Raw genomic sequence first — 21,362 nt, forward strand, 5'->3', positions numbered from 1 at the left:
TATCTAATCCAGGCAGCATCCTGCTGAATCTCCTCTGCACCCTCTCTAATCCAGGCAGCATCCTGGTGAATCTCCTCTGCAGCTTCTCTAATCCAGGCAGCATCCTGGTGAATCTCCTCCGCACACTCTCCAATCCAGGCAGCATCCTGGTGAATCTCCTCTGCACCCTCTCTAAACCAGGCAGCATCCTGGTGAATCTCCTCTGCACCCTCTCTAATCCAGGTAGCATCCTGGTGAATCTCCCTCTGCACCCTCTCTAATCCAGGCAGCATCCCGGTGAATCTCCTCCTCTCCTCTGCACCCTCTCTAATCCAGGCAGCATCCTGGTGAATCTCCGCTGCACCCTCTCTAATCCTGGCCGCATCCTGGTGAATCTCCTCTGCACCTTCTCTAATCCAGGCAGAATCCTGGTGAATCTCCTCCGCACACTCCCCAATCCAGGCAGCATCCTGGTGAATCTCCTCTGCACCCTATCTAATCCAGGCAGCATCCTGCTGAATCTCCTCTGCACCCTCTCTAATTCAGGCAGCATCCTGGTGAATCTCCTCTGCACCTTCTCTAATCCAGGCAGCATCCTGGTGAATCTCCTCCGCACACTCTCCAATCCAGGCAGCATCCTGGTGAATCTCCTCTGCACCCTATCTAATCCGGGCCGCATCCTGGTGAATCTCCTCTGCACCTTCTCTAATCCAGGCAGCATCCTGGTGAATCTCCTCCGCACACTCTCCAATCCAGGCAGCATCCTGGTGAATCTCCTCTGCACCCTATCTAATCCAGGCAGCATCCTGCTGAATCTCCTCTGCACCCTCTCTAATCCAGGCAGCATCCTGGTGAATCTCCTCTGCACCTTCTCTAATCCAGGCAGCATCCTGGTGAATCTCCTCCGCACACTCTCCAATCCAGGCAGCATCCTGGTGAATCTCCTCTGCACCCTCTCTAAACCAGGCAGCATCCTGGTGAATCTCCTCTGCACCCTCTCTAATCCAGGTAGCATCCTGGTGAATCTCCCTCTGCACCCTCTCTAATCCAGGCAGCATCCCGGTGAATCTCCTCCTCTCCTCTGCACCCTCTCTAATCCAGGCAGCATCCTGGTGAATCTCCGCTGCACCCTCTCTAATCCAGGCAGTGTCCTGGTGAATCTCCTCTGCACCCTCTCCAATCCAGGCAGCATCCTGGTGAATCTCCCTCTGCACCCTCTCCAATCCAGGCAGCATCCTGGTGAATCTCCTCTGCACCCTCTCTAATCCAGGCAGCATCCAGGTGAATCACCTCTGCACCCTGTCCAATCCGGGCAGCGTCCTGGTGAATCTCCTCTGCACCCTCTCTAATTCGGGCAGCATCCTGCTGAATCTCCTCTGCACCCTCTCCAATCCAGTCAGCATCCTGGTGAATCTCCTCTGCACCCTCTCTAATCCAGGCAGCATCCTGGTGAATCTCCTCTGCACCCTCTCTAATCCAGGGAGCATCCTCGTGAATCTCCTCTGCACCCACTCTAATGCAAGCAGCATTCTGCTGAATCTCCCTCTGCACCCTCTCTAACCCAGGCAGCATCCTGGTGAATCTCCTCTGCACCCTCTCTAATCCTGGCCGCATACTGGTGAATCTCCTCTGCACCCTCTCTAATCCAGGCAGCATCCTGGTGAATCTCCACTGCACACTCTCTAATCCGGGCCGCATCCTGGTGAATCTCCTCTGCACCCTCTCTAATCCGGGCCGCATCCTGGTGAATCTCCTCTGCACCTTCTCTAATCCAGGCAGCATCCTGGTGAATCTCCTCCGCACACTCTCCAATCCAGGCAGCATCCTGGTGAATCTCCTCTGCACCCTATCTAATCCAGGCAGCATCCTGCTGAATCTCCTCTGCACCCTCTCTAATCCAGGCAGCATCCTGGTGAATCTCCTCTGCACCTTCTCTAATCCAGGCAGCATCCTGGTGAATCTCCTCCGCACACTCTCCAATCCAGGCAGCATCCTGGTGAATCTCCTCTGCACCCTCTCTAAACCAGGCAGCATCCTGGTGAATCTCCTCTGCACCCTCTCTAATCCAGGTAGCATCCTGGTGAATCTCCCTCTGCACCCTCTCTAATCCAGGCAGCATCCCGGTGAATCTCCTCCTCTCCTCTGCACCCTCTCTAATCCAGGCAGCATCCTGGTGAATCTCCGCTGCACCCTCTCTAATCCTGGCCGCATCCTGGTGAATCTCCTCTGCACCTTCTCTAATCCAGGCAGAATCCTGGTGAATCTCCTCTGCACCTTCTGCAATCCAGGCAGCATCCTGGTGAATCTCCTCCTCTCCTCTGCACCCTCTCTAATCCAGGCAGCATCCTAGTGAATCTACTCCGCACACTCTCTAATCCAGGCAGCCTCCTGGTGAATCTCCTCCTCTCCTCTGCACCCTCTCTAATCCAGGCAGCATCCTGGTGAATCTCCACTGCACCCTCTCTAATCCAGGCAGCATCCTGGTGAATCTCCTCTGCACCCTCTCCAATCCAGGCAGCATCCTGGTGAATCTACTCCGCACACTCTCTAATCCAGGCAGCATCCTGGTGAATCTCCACTGCACCCTCTCTAATCCAGGCAGCATCCTGGTGAATCTCCTCTGCACCCTCTCCAATCCAGGCAGCTTCCTGGTGAATCTCCTCTGCTCCCTCTCTAATGCAGGCAGCATCCTGGTGAACCTACTCCGCACACTCTCTAATCCAGGCAGCATCCTGTTGAATCTCCTCTGCACCTTCTCTAATCCAGACAGCATCCTGGTGAATCTCCTCCTCTCCTCTGCACCCTCTCTAATCCAGGCAGCATCCTGGTAAATCTCCACTGCACCCTCTCTAATCCAGGCAGCATCCTGGTGAATCTACTCCGCACACTCTCTAATCCAGGCAGCATCCTGGTGAATCTCCACTGCACCCTCTCTAATCCAGGCAGCATCCTGGTGAATCTCCTCTGCACCCTCTCTAATCCAGGGAGCATCCTCGTGAATCTCCTCTGCACCCACTCTAATGCAAGCAGCATTCTGCTGAATCTCCCTCTGCACCCTCTCTAACCCAGGCAGCATCCTGGTGAATCTCCTCTGCACCCTCTCTAATCCTGGCCGCATACTGGTGAATCTCCTCTGCACCCTCTCTAATCCAGGCAGCATCCTGGTGAATCTCCACTGCACACTCTCTAATCCGGGCCGCATCCTGGTGAATCTCCTCTGCACCCTCTCTAATCCGGGCCGCATCCTGGTGAATCTCCTCTGCACCTTCTCTAATCCAGGCAGCATCCTGGTGAATCTCCTCCGCACACTCTCCAATCCAGGCAGCATCCTGGTGAATCTCCTCTGCACCCTATCTAATCCAGGCAGCATCCTGCTGAATCTCCTCTGCACCCTCTCTAATCCAGGCAGCATCCTGGTGAATCTCCTCTGCACCTTCTCTAATCCAGGCAGCATCCTGGTGAATCTCCTCCGCACACTCTCCAATCCAGGCAGCATCCTGGTGAATCTCCTCTGCACCCTCTCTAAACCAGGCAGCATCCTGGTGAATCTCCTCTGCACCCTCTCTAATCCAGGTAGCATCCTGGTGAATCTCCCTCTGCACCCTCTCTAATCCAGGCAGCATCCCGGTGAATCTCCTCCTCTCCTCTGCACCCTCTCTAATCCAGGCAGCATCCTGGTGAATCTCCGCTGCACCCTCTCTAATCCTGGCCGCATCCTGGTGAATCTCCTCTGCACCTTCTCTAATCCAGGCAGAATCCTGGTGAATCTCCTCTGCACCTTCTGCAATCCAGGCAGCATCCTGGTGAATCTCCTCCTCTCCTCTGCACCCTCTCTAATCCAGGCAGCATCCTAGTGAATCTACTCGGCACACTCTCTAATCCAGGCAGCCTCCTGGTGAATCTCCTCCTCTCCTCTGCACCCTCTCTAATCCAGGCAGCATCCTGGTGAATCTCCACTGCACCCTCTCTAATCCAGGCAGCATCCTGGTGAATCTCCTCTGCACCCTCTCCAATCCAGGCAGCATCCTGGTGAATCTACTCCGCACACTCTCTAATCCAGGCAGCATCCTGGTGAATCTCCACTGCACCCTCTCTAATCCAGGCAGCATCCTGGTGAATCTCCTCTGCACCCTCTCCAATCCAGGCAGCTTCCTGGTGAATCTCCTCTGCTCCCTCTCTAATCCAGGCAGCATCCTGGTGAACCTACTCCGCACACTCTCTAATCCAGGCAGCATCCTGGTGAATCTCCTCTGCACCTTCTCTAATCCAGACAGCATCCTGGTGAATCTCCTCCTCTCCTCTGCACCCTCTCTAATCCAGGCAGCATCCTGGTAAATCTCCACTGCACCCTCTCTAATCCAGGCAGCATCCTGGTGAATCTACTCCGCACACTCTCTAATCCAGGCAGCATCCTGGTGAATCTCCACTGCACCCTCTCTAATCCAGGCAGCATCCTGGTGAATCTCCTCTGCACCCTCTCCAATCCAGGCAGCATCCTGGTGAATCTCCTCTGCTCTCTCTCTAATCCAGGCAGCATCCTGGTGAATCTACTCCGCACACTCTCTAATCCAGTCAGCATCCTGGTGAATCTCCTCTGCACCCTCTCTAAACCAGGCAGCATCCTGGTGAATCTCCTCTGCACCCTCTCTAATCCAGGTAGCATCCTGGTGAATCTCCCTCTGCACCCTCTCTAATCCAGGCAGCATCCCGGTGAATCTCCTCCTCTCCTCTGCACCCTCTCTAATCCAGGCAGCATCCTGGTGAATCTCCGCTGCACCCTCTCTAATCCAGGCTGCATCATGGTGAATCTCCCTCTGCACCCTGACCAATCCGGGCAGCATCCTGGTGAATCTCCTCTGCACCCTCTCTAATTCGGGCAGCATCCTGCTGAATCTCCTCTGCACCCTCTCCAATCCAGACAGCATCCTGGTGAATCTCCTCTGCACCCTCTCTAATCCAGGCAGCATCCTGGTGAATCTCCTCTATACCCTCTCTAATCCAGGCAGCATCCTGCTGAATCTCCCTCTGCACCCTCTCTAACCCAGGCAGCATCCTGGTGAATCTCCTCTGCACTCTCGCTAATCCTGGCCGCTTTCTGGTGAATCTCCTCTGCACCCTCTCTAATCCAGGCAGCATCCTGGCGAATCTCCTCTGCACCCTCTCCAATCCAGTCAGCATCCTGGTGAATCTCCTCTGCACCCTCTCTAATCCAGTCAGCATCCTGGTAAATCTCCTCTGCACCCTCTCTTATCCAGGCAGCATCCTGGTAAATCTCCTCTGCACCCTCTCTAACCCAGGCAGCATCCTGGTGAATCTCCTCTGCACCCTCTCTGATCCAGGCAGCATCCTGGTGAATGTCCTCTGCACCCTCTCTAATCCAGGCAGCATCCTGGTGAATCTCCCTCTGCACCCTCTCCAATCCAGGCAGCATCCTGGTGAATCTCCTCTGCACCCTCTCTAATCCAGGCAGCATCCAGGTGAATCTCCTCTGCTCCCTCTCTAATCCAGGCAGCATCCTGGTGAATCTACTCCGCACACTCTCTAATCCAGGCAGCATCCTGGTGAATCTCCACTGCACCCTCTCTAATCCAGGCAGCATCCTGGTGAATCTCCTCTGCACCCTCTCCAATCCAGGCAGCATCCTGGTGAATCTACTACGCACACTCTCTAATCCAGGCAGCATCCTGGTGAATCTCCCTCTGCACCTTCTCTAATCCAGGCAGCATCCTGGTGAATCTACTCCGCACACTCTCTAATCCAGGCAGCATCCTGGTGAATCTCCACTGCACCCTCTCCAATCCAGGCAGCATCCTGGTGAATCTCCTCTGCATCCTCTCCAATCCAGGCAGCATCCTGGTGAATCTCCTCTGCACCCTCTCTAATCCAGGCAGCATCCTGGGGAATCTCCTCTGCACCCTCTCTAATCCAGGCAGCATCCTGGTGAATCTCCGCTGCACCCTCTCTAATCCTGGCCGCATCCTGGTGAATCTCCTCTGCACCTTCTCTAATCCAGGCAGAATCCTGGTGAATCTCCTCCGCACACTCTCCAATCCAGGCAGCATCCTGGTGAATCTCCTCTGCACCCTATCTAATCCAGGCAGCATCCTGCTGAATCTCCTCTGCACCCTCTCTAATCCAGGCAGCATCCTGGTGAATCTCCTCTGCACCTTCTCTAATCCAGGCAGCATCCTGGTGAATCTCCTCCGCACACTCTCCAATCCAGGCAGCATCCTGGTGAATCTCCTCTGCACCCTATCTAATCCGGGCCGCATCCTGGTGAATCTCCTCTGCACCTTCTCTAATCCAGGCAGCATCCTGGTGAATCTCCTCCGCACACTCTCCAATCCAGGCAGCATCCTGGTGAATCTCCTCTGCACCCTATCTAATCCAGGCAGCATCCTGCTGAATCTCCTCTGCACCCTCTCTAATCCAGGCAGCATCCTGGTGAATCTCCTCTGCACCTTCTCTAATCCAGGCAGCATCCTGGTGAATCTCCTCCGCACACTCTCCAATCCAGGCAGCATCCTGGTGAATCTCCTCTGCACCCTCTCTAAACCAGGCAGCATCCTGGTGAATCTCCTCTGCACCCTCTCTAATCCAGGTAGCATCCTGGTGAATCTCCCTCTGCACCCTCTCTAATCCAGGCAGCATCCCGGTGAATCTCCTCCTCTCCTCTGCACCCTCTCTAATCCAGGCAGCATCCTGGTGAATCTCCGCTGCACCCTCTCTAATCCAGGCAGTGTCCTGGTGAATCTCCTCTGCACCCTCTCCAATCCAGGCAGCATCCTGGTGAATCTCCCTCTGCACCCTCTCCAATCCAGGCAGCATCCTGGTGAATCTCCTCTGCACCCTCTCTAATCCAGGCAGCATCCAGGTGAATCACCTCTGCACCCTGTCCAATCCGGGCTGCGTCCTGGTGAATCTCCTCTGCACCCTCTCTAATTCGGGCAGCATCCTGCTGAATCTCCTCTGCACCCTCTCCAATCCAGTCAGCATCCTGGTGAATCTCCTCTGCACCCTCTCTAATCCAGGCAGCATCCTGGTGAATCTCCTCTGCACCCTCTCTAATCCAGGGAGCATCCTCGTGAATCTCCTCTGCACCCACTCTAATGCAAGCAGCATTCTGCTGAATCTCCCTCTGCACCCTCTCTAACCCAGGCAGCATCCTGGTGAATCTCCTCTGCACCCTCTCTAATCCTGGCCGCATACTGGTGAATCTCCTCTGCACCCTCTCTAATCCAGGCAGCATCCTGGTGAATCTCCACTGCACACTCTCTAATCCGGGCCGCATCCTGGTGAATCTCCTCTGCACCCTCTCTAATCCGGGCCGCATCCTGGTGAATCTCCTCTGCACCTTCTCTAATCCAGGCAGCATCCTGGTGAATCTCCTCCGCACACTCTCCAATCCAGGCAGCATCCTGGTGAATCTCCTCTGCACCCTATCTAATCCAGGCAGCATCCTGCTGAATCTCCTCTGCACCCTCTCTAATCCAGGCAGCATCCTGGTGAATCTCCTCTGCACCTTCTCTAATCCAGGCAGCATCCTGGTGAATCTCCTCCGCACACTCTCCAATCCAGGCAGCATCCTGGTGAATCTCCTCTGCACCCTCTCTAAACCAGGCAGCATCCTGGTGAATCTCCTCTGCACCCTCTCTAATCCAGGTAGCATCCTGGTGAATCTCCCTCTGCACCCTCTCTAATCCAGGCAGCATCCCGGTGAATCTCCTCCTCTCCTCTGCACCCTCTCTAATCCAGGCAGCATCCTGGTGAATCTCCGCTGCACCCTCTCTAATCCTGGCCGCATCCTGGTGAATCTCCTCTGCACCTTCTCTAATCCAGGCAGAATCCTGGTGAATCTCCTCTGCACCTTCTGCAATCCAGGCAGCATCCTGGTGAATCTCCTCCTCTCCTCTGCACCCTCTCTAATCCAGGCAGCATCCTAGTGAATCTACTCCGCACACTCTCTAATCCAGGCAGCCTCCTGGTGAATCTCCTCCTCTCCTCTGCACCCTCTCTAATCCAGGCAGCATCCTGGTGAATCTCCACTGCACCCTCTCTAATCCAGGCAGCATCCTGGTGAATCTCCTCTGCACCCTCTCCAATCCAGGCAGCATCCTGGTGAATCTACTCCGCACACTCTCTAATCCAGGCAGCATCCTGGTGAATCTCCACTGCACCCTCTCTAATCCAGGCAGCATCCTGGTGAATCTCCTCTGCACCCTCTCCAATCCAGGCAGCTTCCTGGTGAATCTCCTCTGCTCCCTCTCTAATCCAGGCAGCATCCTGGTGAACCTACTCCGCACACTCTCTAATCCAGGCAGCATCCTGTTGAATCTCCTCTGCACCTTCTCTAATCCAGACAGCATCCTGGTGAATCTCCTCCTCTCCTCTGCACCCTCTCTAATCCAGGCAGCATCCTGGTAAATCTCCACTGCACCCTCTCTAATCCAGGCAGCATCCTGGTGAATCTACTCCGCACACTCTCTAATCCAGGCAGCATCCTGGTGAATCTCCTCTGCACCCTCTCTAATCCAGGGAGCATCCTCGTGAATCTCCTCTGCACCCACTCTAATGCAAGCAGCATTCTGCTGAATCTCCCTCTGCACCCTCTCTAACCCAGGCAGCATCCTGGTGAATCTCCTCTGCACCCTCTCTAATCCTGGCCGCATACTGGTGAATCTCCTCTGCACCCTCTCTAATCCAGGCAGCATCCTGGTGAATCTCCACTGCACACTCTCTAATCCGGGCCGCATCCTGGTGAATCTCCTCTGCACCCTCTCTAATCCGGGCCGCATCCTGGTGAATCTCCTCTGCACCTTCTCTAATCCAGGCAGCATCCTGGTGAATCTCCTCCGCACACTCTCCAATCCAGGCAGCATCCTGGTGAATCTCCTCTGCACCCTATCTAATCCAGGCAGCATCCTGCTGAATCTCCTCTGCACCCTCTCTAATCCAGGCAGCATCCTGGTGAATCTCCTCTGCACCTTCTCTAATCCAGGCAGCATCCTGGTGAATCTCCTCCGCACACTCTCCAATCCAGGCAGCATCCTGGTGAATCTCCTCTGCACCCTCTCTAAACCAGGCAGCATCCTGGTGAATCTCCTCTGCACCCTCTCTAATCCAGGTAGCATCCTGGTGAATCTCCCTCTGCACCCTCTCTAATCCAGGCAGCATCCCGGTGAATCTCCTCCTCTCCTCTGCACCCTCTCTAATCCAGGCAGCATCCTGGTGAATCTCCTCCGCACACTCTCCAATCCAGGCAGCATCCTGGTGAATCTCCTCTGCACCCTCTCTAAACCAGGCAGCATCCTGGTGAATCTCCTCTGCACCTTCTCTAATCCAGGCAGCATCCTGGTGAATCTCCTCCGCACACTCTCCAATCCAGGCAGCATCCTGGTGAATCTCCTCTGCACCCTATCTAATCCAGGCAGCATCCTGCTGAATCTCCTCTGCACCCTCTCTAATCCAGGCAGCATCCTGGTGAATCTCCTCTGCACCTTCTCTAATCCAGGCAGCATCCTGGTGAATCTCCTCCGCACACTCTCCAATCCAGGCAGCATCCTGGTGAATCTCCTCTGCACCCTCTCTAAACCAGGCAGCATCCTGGTGAATCTCCTCTGCACCCTCTCTAATCCAGGTAGCATCCTGGTGAATCTCCCTCTGCACCCTCTCTAATCCAGGCAGCATCCCGGTGAATCTCCTCCTCTCCTCTGCACCCTCTCTAATCCAGGCAGCATCCTGGTGAATCTCCGCTGCACCCTCTCTAATCCTGGCCGCATCCTGGTGAATCTCCTCTGCACCTTCTCTAATCCAGGCAGAATCCTGGTGAATCTCCTCTGCACCTTCTGCAATCCAGGCAGCATCCTGGTGAATCTCCTCCTCTCCTCTGCACCCTCTCTAATCCAGGCAGCATCCTAGTGAATCTACTCCGCACACTCTCTAATCCAGGCAGCCTCCTGGTGAATCTCCTCCTCTCCTCTGCACCCTCTCTAATCCAGGCAGCATCCTGGTGAATCTCCACTGCACCCTCTCTAATCCAGGCAGCATCCTGGTGAATCTCCTCTGCACCCTCTCCAATCCAGGCAGCATCCTGGTGAATCTACTCCGCACACTCTCTAATCCAGGCAGCATCCTGGTGAATCTCCACTGCACCCTCTCTAATCCAGGCAGCATCCTGGTGAATCTCCTCTGCACCCTCTCCAATCCAGGCAGCTTCCTGGTGAATCTCCTCTGCTCCCTCTCTAATCCAGGCAGCATCCTGGTGAACCTACTCCGCACACTCTCTAATCCAGGCAGCATCCTGTTGAATCTCCTCTGCACCTTCTCTAATCCAGACAGCATCCTGGTGAATCTCCTCCTCTCCTCTGCACCCTCTCTAATCCAGGCAGCATCCTGGTAAATCTCCACTGCACCCTCTCTAATCCAGGCAGCATCCTGGTGAATCTACTCCGCACACTCTCTAATCCAGGCAGCATCCTGGTGAATCTCCTCTGCACCCTCTCTAATCCAGGGAGCATCCTCGTGAATCTCCTCTGCACCCACTCTAATGCAAGCAGCATTCTGCTGAATCTCCCTCTGCACCCTCTCTAACCCAGGCAGCATCCTGGTGAATCTCCTCTGCACCCTCTCTAATCCTGGCCGCATACTGGTGAATCTCCTCTGCACCCTCTCTAATCCAGGCAGCATCCTGGTGAATCTCCACTGCACACTCTCTAATCCGGGCCGCATCCTGGTGAATCTCCTCTGCACCCTCTCTAATCCGGGCCGCATCCTGGTGAATCTCCTCTGCACCTTCTCTAATCCAGGCAGCATCCTGGTGAATCTCCTCCGCACACTCTCCAATCCAGGCAGCATCCTGGTGAATCTCCTCTGCACCCTATCTAATCCAGGCAGCATCCTGCTGAATCTCCTCTGCACCCTCTCTAATCCAGGCAGCATCCTGGTGAATCTCCTCTGCACCTTCTCTAATCCAGGCAGCATCCTGGTGAATCTCCTCCGCACACTCTCCAATCCAGGCAGCATCCTGGTGAATCTCCTCTGCACCCTCTCTAAACCAGGCAGCATCCTGGTGAATCTCCTCTGCACCCTCTCTAATCCAGGTAGCATCCTGGTGAATCTCCCTCTGCACCCTCTCTAATCCAGGCAGCATCCCGGTGAATCTCCTCCTCTCCTCTGCACCCTCTCTAATCCAGGCAGCATCCTGGTGAATCTCCGCTGCACCCTCTCTAATCCTGGCCGCATCCTGGTGAATCTCCTCTGCACCTTCTCTAATCCAGGCAGAATCCTGGTGAATCTCCTCTGCACCTTCTGCAATCCAGGCAGCATCCTGGTGAATCTCCTCCTCTCCTCTGCACCCTCTCTAATCCAGGCAGCATCCTAGTGAATCTACTCCGCACACTCTCTAATCCAGGCAGCCTCCTGGTGAATCTCCTCCTCTCCTCTGCACCCTCTCTAATCCAGGCAGCATCCTGGTGAATCTCCACTGCACCCTCTCTAATCCAGGCAGCATCCTGGTGAATCTCCTCTGCACCCTCTCCAATCCAGGCAGCATCCTGGTGAATCTACTCCGCACACTCTCTAATCCAGGCAGCATCCTGGTGAATCTCCACTGCACCCTCTCTAATCCAGGCAGCATCCTGGTGAATCTCCTCTGCACCCTCTCCAATCCAGGCAGCTTCCTGGTGAATCTCCTCTGCTCCCTCTCTAATCCAGGCAGCATCCTGGTGAACCTACTCCGCACACTCTCTAATCCAGGCAGCATCCTGTTGAATCTCCTCTGCACCTTCTCTAATCCAGACAGCATCCTGGTGAATCTCCTCCTCTCCTCTGCACCCTCTCTAATCCAGGCAGCATCCTGGTAAATCTCCACTGCACCCTCTCTAATCCAGGCAGCATCCTGGTGAATCTACTCCGCACACTCTCTAATCCAGGCAGCATCCTGGTGAATCTCCACTGCACCCTCTCTAATCCAGGCAGCATCCTGGTGAATCTCCTCTGCACCCTCTCCAATCCAGGCAGCATCCTGGTGAATCTCCTCTGCTCCCTCTCTAATCCAGGCAGCATCCTGGTGAATCTACTCCGCACACTCTCTAATCCAGTCAGCATCCTGGTGAATCTCCTCTGCACCCTCTCTAAACCAGGCAGCATCCTGGTGAATCTCCTCTGCACCCTCTCTAATCCAGGTAGCATCCTGGTGAATCTCCCTCTGCACCCTCTCTAATCCAGGCAGCATCCCGGTGAATCTCCTCCTCTCCTCTGCACCCTCTCTAATCCAGGCAGCATCCTGGTGAATCTCCGCTGCACCCTCTCTAATCCAGGCTGCATCATGGTGAATCTCCCTCTGCACCCTGACCAATCCGGGCAGCATCCTGGTGAATCTCCTCTGCACCCTCTCTAATTCGGGCAGCATCCTGCTGAATCTCCTCTGCACCCTCTCCAATCCAGACAGCATCCTGGTGAATCTCCTCTGCACCCTCTCTAATCCAGGCAGCATCCTGGTGAATCTCCTCTATACCCTCTCTAATCCAGGCAGCATCCTGCTGAATCTCCCTCTGCACCCTCTCTAACCCAGGCAGCATCCTGGTGAATCTCCTCTGCACCCTCGCTAATCCTGGCCGCTTTCTGGTGAATCTCCTCTGCACCCTCTCTAATCCAGGCAGCATCCTGGCGAATCTCCTCTGCACCCTCTCCAATCCAGTCAGCATCCTGGTGAATCTCCTCTGCACCCTCTCTAATCCAGTCAGCATCCTGGTAAATCTCCTCTGCACCCTCTCTTATCCAGGCAGCATCCTGGTAAATCTCCTCTGCACCCTCTCTAACCCAGGCAGCATCCTGGTGAATCTCCTCTGCACCCTCTCTGATCCAGGCAGCATCCTGGTGAATGTCCTCTGCACCCTCTCTAATCCAGGCAGCATCCTGGTGAATCTCCCTCTGCACCCTCTCCAATCCAGGCAGCATCCTGGTGAATCTCCTCTGCACCCTCTCTAATCCAGGCAGCATCCAGGTGAATCTCCTCTGCTCCCTCTCTAATCCAGGCAGCATCCTGGTGAATCTACTCCGCACACTCTCTAATCCAGGCAGCATCCTGGTGAATCTCCACTGCACCCTCTCTAATCCAGGCAGCATCCTGGTGAATCTCCTCTGCACCCTCTCCAATCCAGGCAGCATCCTGGTGAATCTACTACGCACACTCTCTAATCCAGGCAGCATCCTGGTGAATCTCCCTCTGCACCTTCTCTAATCCAGGCAGCATCCTGGTGAATCTACTCCGCACACTCTCTAATCCAGGCAGCATCCTGGTGAATCTCCACTGCACCCTCTCCAATCCAGGCAGCATCCTGGTGAATCTCCTCTGCATCCTCTCCAATCCAGGCAGCATCCTGGTGAATCTCCTCTGCACCCTCTCTAATCCAGGCAGCATCCTGGGGAATCTCCTCTGCACCCTCTCTAATCCAGGCAGCATCCTGGTGAATCTCGTCTGCACCCTCTCTAATCCGGGCAGCATCCTGGTGAATCTCCCTCTGCAACCTCTCTAATCCAGGCAGCATCCTGGTGAATCCCCCTCTGCACCCTCTCTAATCCAGGCAACATCCTGGTGAATCTCCTCTGCACCCTCTCTAATCCAGGCCGCATCCTGGTAAATCTCCTCTGCACCCTCTCTAATCCAGGCAGCATCCTGGTGAATCTCCACTGCACACTCTCTAATCCGGGCCGCATCCTGGTGAATCTCCTCTGCACCCTCTCTAATCCGGGCCGCATCCTGGTGAATCTCCTCTGCACCTTCTCTAATCCAGGCAGCATCCTGGTGAATCTCCTCCGCACACTCTCCAGTCCAGGCAGCATCCTGGTGAATCTCCTCTGCACCCTATCTAATCCAGGCAGCATCCTGCTGAATCTCCTCTGCACCCTCTCTAATCCAGGCAGCATCCTGGTGAATCTCCTCTGCACCTTCTCTAATCCAGGCAGCATCCTGGTGAATCTCCTCCGCACACTCTCCAATCCAGGCAGCATCCTGGTGAATCTCCTCTGCACACTCTCTAAACCAGGCAGCATCCTGGTGAATCTCCTCTGCACCCTCTCTAATCCAGGTAGCATCCTGGTGAATCTCCCTCTGCACCCTCTCTAATCCAGGCAGCATCCCGGTGAATCTCCTCCTCTCCTCTGCACCCTCTCTAATCCAGGCAGCATCCTGGTGAATCTCCGCTGCACCCTCTCTAATCCAGGCAGTGTCCTGGTGAATCTCCTCTGCACCCTCTCCAATCCAGGCAGCATCCTGGTGAATCTCCCTCTGCACCCTCTCCAATCCAGGCAGCATCCTGGTGAATCTCCTCTGCACCCTCTCTAATCCAGGCAGCATCCAGGTGAATCACCTCTGCACCCTGTCCAATCCGGGCAGCGTCCTGGTGAATCTCCTCTGCACCCTCTCTAATTCGGGCAGCATCCTGCTGAATCTCCTCTGCACCCTCTCCAATCCAGTCAGCATCCTGGTGAATCTCCTCTGCACCCTCTCTAATCCAGGCAGCATCCTGGTGAATCTCCTCTGCACCCTCTCTAATCCAGGGAGCATCCTCGTGAATCTCCTCTGCACCCACTCTAATGCAAGCAGCATTCTGCTGAATCTCCCTCTGCACCCTCTCTAACCCAGGCAGCATCCTGGTGAATCTCCTCTGCACCCTCTCTAATCCTGGCCGCATACTGGTGAATCTCCTCTGCACCCTCTCTAATCCAGGCAGCATCCTGGTGAATCTCCTCTGCACCCTCTCTAATTCAGGCAGCATCCTGGTGAATCTCCTCTGCACCCTCTCTAATCCAGGCAGCATCCTGGTGAATCTCCTCTGCACCCTCTCCAATCCAGGCAGCATTCTGGTGAATCTCCTCTGCACCCTCTCCAATCCAGGCAGCATCCTGGTGAATCTCCTCTGCCCCCTCTCTAATCCAGGCAGCATCCTGGTGAATCCCCTCGGCACCTTCTCTAATCCAGGCAGCATCCTGGTGTATCTCCTCTGCACCCTCTCCAATCCAGGCAGCATCCTGGTGAATCTCCTCTGCACACTCTCTAATCCAGGCAGTATCCTGGTGAATCTCCTCTGCACCCTCTCCAATCCAGGCAGCATCCTGGTGAATCTCCTCTGCACACTCTCTAATCCAGGCAGCATCCTGGTGAATCTCCTCTGCACCCTCTCCAATCCAGGCAGCATCCTGGTGAATCTCCCTCTGCACCCACTCCAATCTGGGCAGCATCCTGGTGAATCTCCTCTCCACCCTCTCTAATCCGGGCCGCATCCTGGTGAATCTCCTCTGCACCCTCTCTAATCCTGGCCGCATACTGGTGAATCTCCTCGGCACCTTCTCCAATCCAGGCTGCATCCTGGTGAATCTCCTCTGCACCCTCTCCAATCCAGGCAGCATCCTGGTGAATCTGCTCTGCACACTCTCTAATCCAGTCAGCATCCTGGTAAATCTCCTCTGCACCCTCTCTAATCCAGGCAGCATCCTGGTGAATCTCCCTCTGCACCCTCTCTAATCCAGGCAGCATGCTGGTGAATCTCCTCTGCACCCTCTCCAATCCAGGCAGCATCCTGGTGAATCTCCTCTGCACCTTCTCTAATCCAGGCAGCATCCTGGTGAATCTCCTCCGCACCCTCTCTAATCCAGGCAGTATCCAGGTGAATCTCCTCTGCACCCTCTCTAATCCAGGCTGCATCCTGGTGAATCTCCGTCTGCACCCTCTCTAAACCAGGCAGCGCCCTGGTGAATCTCCTCTGCACGCTCTCTAATCCTGGCCGCATCCTGGTGAATCTCCTATGCACCCTCTCCAATCTGGGCAGCATCCTGGTGAATCTCCTCTTCACCTTCGCTAATCCGGGCCGCATCCTGGTGAATCTCCTCTGCACCCTCTCTAATCCTGGCCGCATCCTGGTGAATCTCCTCTGCACCTTCTCTAATCCAGGCAGAATCCTGGTGAATCTCCTCTGCACCCTCTGCAATCCAGGCAGCATCCTGGTGAATCTCCTCCTCTCCTCTGCACCCTCTCTAATCCAGGCAGCATCCTAGTGAATCTACTCCGCACACTCTCTAATCCAGGCAGCCTCCTGGTGAATCTCCTCCTCTCCTCTGCACCCTCTCTAATCCAGGCAGCATCCTGGTGAATCTCCACTGCACCCTCTCTAATCCAGGCAGCATCCTGGTGAATCTCCTCTGCACCCTCTCCAATCCAGGCAGCTTCCTGGTGAATCTCCTCTGCTCCCTCTCTAATCCAGGCAGCATCCTGGTGAACCTACTCCGCACACTCTCTAATCCAGGCAGCATCCTGTTGAATCTCCTCTGCACCTTCTCTAATCCAGACAGCATCCTGGTGAATCTCCTCCTCTCCTCTGCACCCTCTCTAATCCAGGCAGCATCCTGGTAAATCTCCACTGCACCCTCTCTAATCCAGGCAGCATCCTGGTGAATCTACTCCGCACACTCTCTAATCCAGGCAGCATCCTGGTGAATCTCCACTGCACCCTCTCTAATCCAGGCAGCATCCTGGTGAATCTCCTCTGCACCCTCTCCAATCCAGGCAGCATCCTGGTGAATCTCCTCTGCTCCCTCTCTAATCCAGGCAGCATCCTGGTGAATCTACTCCGCACACTCTCTAATCCAGTCAGCATCCTGGTGAATCTCCTCTGCACCCTCTCTAAACCAGGCAGCATCCTGATGAATCTCCTCTGCACCCTCTCTAATCCAGGTAGCATCCTGGTGAATCTCCCTCTGCACCCTCTCTAATCCAGGCAGCATCCCGGTGAATCTCCTCCTCTCCTCTGCACCCTCTCTAATCCAGGCAGCATCCTGGTGAATCTCCGCTGCACCCTCTCTAATCCAGGCTGCATCATGGTGAATCTCCCTCTGCACCCTGACCAATCCGGGCAGCATCCTGGTGAATCTCCTCTGCACCCTCTCTAATTCGGGCAGCATCCTGCTGAATCTCCTCTGCACCCTCTCCAATCCAGACAGCATCCTGGTGAATCTCCTCTGCACCCTCTCTAATCCAGGCAGCATCCTGGTGAATCTCCTCTATACCCTCTCTAATCCAGGCAGCATCCTGCTGAATCTCCCTCTGCACCCTCTCTAACCCAGGCAGCATCCTGGTGAATCTCCTCTGCACCCTCTCTAATCCAGGCAGCATCCTGGCGAATCTCCTCTGCACCCTCTCCAATCCAGTCAGCATCCTGGTGAATCTCCTCTGCACCCTCTCTAATCCAGTCAGCATCCTGGTAAATCTCCTCTGCACCCTCTCTTATCCAGGCAGCATCCTGGTAAATCTCCTCTGCACCCTCTCTAACCCAGGCAGCATCCTGGTGAATCTCCTCTGCACCCTCTCTGATCCAGGCAGCATCCTGGTGAATGTCCTCTGCACCCTCTCTAATCCAGGCAGCATCCTGGTGAATCTCCCTCTGCACCCTCTCCAATCCAGGCAGCATCCTGGTGAATCTCCTCTGCACCCTCTCTAATCCAGGCAGCATCCAGGTGAATCTCCTCTGCTCCCTCTCTAATCCAGGCAGCATCCTGGTGAATCTACTCCGCACACTCTCTAATCCAGGCAGCATCCTGGTGAATCTCCACTGCACCCTCTCTAATCCAGGCAGCATCCTGGTGAATCTCCTCTGCACCCTCTCCAATCCAGGCAGCATCCTGGTGAATCTACTACGCACACTCTCTAATCCAGGCAGCATCCTGGTGAATCTCCCTCTGCACCTTCTCTAATCCAGGCAGCATCCTGGTGAATCTACTCCGCACACTCTCTAATCCAGGCAGCATCCTGGTGAATCTCCACTGCACCCTCTCCAATCCAGGCAGCATCCTGGTGAATCTCCTCTGCATCCTCTCCAATCCAGGCAGCATCCTGGTGAATCTCCTCTGCACCCTCTCTAATCCAGGCAGCATCCTGGGGAATCTCCTCTGCACCCTCTCTAATCCGGGCAGCATCCTGGTGAATCTCCCTCTGCAACCTCTCTAATCCAGGCAGCATCCTGGTGAATCCCCCTCTGCACCCTCTCTAATCCAGGCAACATCCTGGTGAATCTCCTCTGCACCCTCTCTAATCCAGGCCGCATCCTGGTAAATCTCCTCTGCACCCTCTCTAATCCAGGCAGCATCCTGGTGAATCTCCACTGCACACTCTCTAATCCGGGCCGCATCCTGGTGAATCTCCTCTGCACCCTCTCTAATCCGGGCCGCATCCTGGTGAATCTCCTCTGCACCTTCTCTAATCCAGGCAGCATCCTGGTGAATCTCCTCCGCACACTCTCCAATCCAGGCAGCATCCTGGTGAATCTCCTCTGCACCCTATCTAATCCAGGCAGCATCCTGCTGAATCTCCTCTGCACCCTCTCTAATCCAGGCAGCATCCTGGTGAATCTCCTCTGCACCTTCTCTAATCCAGGCAGCATCCTGGTGAATCTCCTCCGCACACTCTCCAATCCAGGCAGCATCCTGGTGAATCTCCTCTGCACCCTCTCTAAACCAGGCAGCATCCTGGTGAATCTCCTCTGCACCCTCTCTAATCCAGGTAGCATCCTGGTGAATCTCCCTCTGCACCCTCTCTAATCCAGGCAGCATCCCGGTGAATCTCCTCCTCTCCTCTGCACCCTCTCTAATCCAGGCAGCATCCTGGTGAATCTCCGCTGCACCCTCTCTAATCCAGGCAGTGTCCTGGTGAATCTCCTCTGCACCCTCTCCAATCCAGGCAGCATCCTGGTGAATCTCCCTCTGCACCCTCTCCAATCCAGGCAGCATCCTGGTGAATCTCCTCTGCACCCTCTCTAATCCAGGCAGCATCCAGGTGAATCACCTCTGCACCCTGTCCAATCCGGGCAGCGTCCTGGTGAATCTCCTCTGCACCCTCTCTAATTCGGGCAGCATCCTGCTGAATCTCCTCTGCACCCTCTCCAATCCAGTCAGCATCCTGGTGAATCTCCTCTGCACCCTCTCTAATCCAGGCAGCATCCTGGTGAATCTCCTCTGCACCCTCTCTAATCCAGGCAGCATCCTGGTGAATCTCCTCTGCACCCACTCTAATGCAAGCAGCATTCTGCTGAATCTCCCTCTGCACCCTCTCTAACCCAGGCAGCATCCTGGTGAATCTCCTCTGCACCCTCTCTAATCCTGGCCGCATACTGGTGAATCTCCTCTGCACCCTCTCTAATCCAGGCAGCATCCTGGTGAATCTCCTCTGCACCCTCTCTAATTCAGGCAGCATCCTGGTGAATCTCCTCTGCACCCTCTCTAATCCAGGCAGCATCCTGGTGAATCTCCTCTGCACCCTCTCCAATCCAGGCAGCATTCTGGTGAATCTCCTCTGCACCCTCTCCAATCCAGGCAGCATCCTGGTGAATCTCCTCTGCCCCCTCTCTAATCCAGGCAGCATCCTGGTGAATCCCCTCGGCACCTTCTCTAATCCAGGCAGCATCCTGGTGAATCTCCTCTGCACCCTCTCCAATCCAGGCAGCATCCTGGTGAATCTCCTCTGCACACTCTCTAATCCAGGCAGTATCCTGGTGAATCTCCTCTGCACCCTCTCCAATCCAGGCAGCATCCTGGTGAATCTCCTCTGCACACTCTCTAATCCAGGCAGCATCCTGGTGAATCTCCTCTGCACCCTCTCCAATCCAGGCAGCATCCTGGTGAATCTCCCTCTGCACCCTCTCCAATCTGGGCAGCATCCTGGTGAATCTCCTCTCCACCCTCTCTAATCCGGGCCGCATCCTGGTGAATCTCCTCTGCACCCTCTCTAATCCTGGCCGCATACTGGTGAATCTCCTCGGCACCTTCTCCAATCCAGGCTGCATCCTGGTGAATCTCCTCTGCACCCTCTCCAATCCAGGCAGCATCCTGGTGAATCTGCTCTGCACACTCTCTAATCCAGTCAGCATCCTGGTAAATCTCCTCTGCACCCTCTCTAATCCAGGCAGCATCCTGGTGAATCTCCCTCTGCACCCTCTCTAATCCAGGCAGCATGCTGGTGAATCTCCTCTGCACCCTCTCCAATCCAGGCAGCATCCTGGTGAATCTCCTCTGCACCCTCTCTAATCCAGGCAGCATCCTGGTGAATCTCCTCTGCACTCTCTCTAATCCAGGCAGCATCCTGGTGAATCTCCTCCGCACCCTCTCTAATCCAGGCAGTATCCAGGTGAATCTCCTCTGCACCCTCTCTAATCCAGGCTGCATCCTGGTGAATCTCCGTCTGCACCCTCTCTAAACCAGGCAGCGCCCTGGTGAATCTCCTCTGCACGCTCTCTAATCCTGGCCGCATCCTGGTGAATCTCCTCTGCACCCTCTGCAATCCAGGCAGCATCCTGGTGAATCTCCTCCTCTCCTCTGCACCCTCTCTAATCCAGGCAGCATCCTAGTGAATCTACTCCGCACACTCTCTAATCCAGGCAGCCTCCTGGTGAATCTCCTCCTCTCCTCTGCACCCTCTCTAATCCAGGCAGCATCCTGGTGAATCTCCTCTGCACCCTCTCTGACCCAGGCAGCATCCTGGTGAATCTACTCCGCACACTCTCTAATCCAGGCAGCATCCTAGTGAATCTACTCCGCACACTCTCTAATCCAGGCAGCCTCCTGGTGAATCTCCTCCTCTCCTCTGCACCCTCTCTAATCCAGGCAGCATCCTGGTGAATCTCCTCTGCACCCTCTCCAATCCAGGCAGCATCCTGGTGAATCTACTCCGCACACTCTCTAATCCAGGCAGCATCCTGGTGAATCTCCACTGCACCCTCTCTAATCCAGGCAGCATCCTGGTGAATCTCCTCTGCACCCTCTCCAATCCAGGCAGCTTCCTGGTGAATCTCCTCTGCTCCCTCTCTAATCCAGGCAGCATCCTGGTGAACCTACTCCGCACACTCTCTAATCCAGGCAGCATCCTGTTGAATCTCCTCTGCACCTTCTCTAATCCAGACAGCATCCTGGTGAATCTCCTCCTCTCCTCTGCACCCTCTCTAATCCAGGCAGCATCCTGGTAAATCTCCACTGCACCCTCTCTAATCCAGGCAGCATCCTGGTGAATCTACTCCGCACACTCTCTAATCCAGGCAGCATCCTGGTGAATCTCCACTGCACCCTCTCTAATCCAGGCAGCATCCTGGTGAATCACCTCTGCACCCTCTCCAATCCAGGCAGCATCCTGGTGAATCTCCTCTGCTCCCTCTCTAATCCAGGCAGCATCCTGGTGAATCTACTCCGCACACTCTCTAATCCAGTCAGCATCCTGGTGAATCTCCTCTGCACCCTCTCTAAACCAGGCAGCATCCTGGTGAATCTCCTCTGCACCCTCTCTAATCCAGGTAGCATCCTGGTGAATCTCCCTCTGCACCCTCTCTAATCCAGGCAGCATCCCGGTG

General features: G+C 55.0%; 1 protein-coding gene and 1 long non-coding RNA gene across 3 annotated transcripts in view; both read right to left on the minus strand.

Annotated features, from left to right (window-relative positions):
• Window positions 1-21,362, minus strand: part of LOC132385606 (outer dynein arm-docking complex subunit 4-like) — a 188,453-nt gene that overhangs the window by 121,793 nt on the left and 45,298 nt on the right. The window lies entirely within an intron of this gene.
• Window positions 8,157-21,066, minus strand: LOC132385607 (uncharacterized). Its single transcript, XR_009509211.1, has 5 exons — window positions 20,853-21,066; window positions 16,256-16,431; window positions 11,709-11,884; window positions 10,247-10,422; window positions 8,157-8,447 (listed from the first exon to the last, which is right to left on the minus strand). It is a non-coding gene; the product is annotated as an uncharacterized LOC132385607 (long non-coding RNA).

The sequence above is a fragment of the Hypanus sabinus genome (genome assembly GCF_030144855.1).
Source record: "Hypanus sabinus isolate sHypSab1 chromosome X1 unlocalized genomic scaffold, sHypSab1.hap1 SUPER_X1_unloc_16, whole genome shotgun sequence".
NCBI lineage: Eukaryota > Metazoa > Chordata > Chondrichthyes > Myliobatiformes > Dasyatidae > Hypanus > Hypanus sabinus.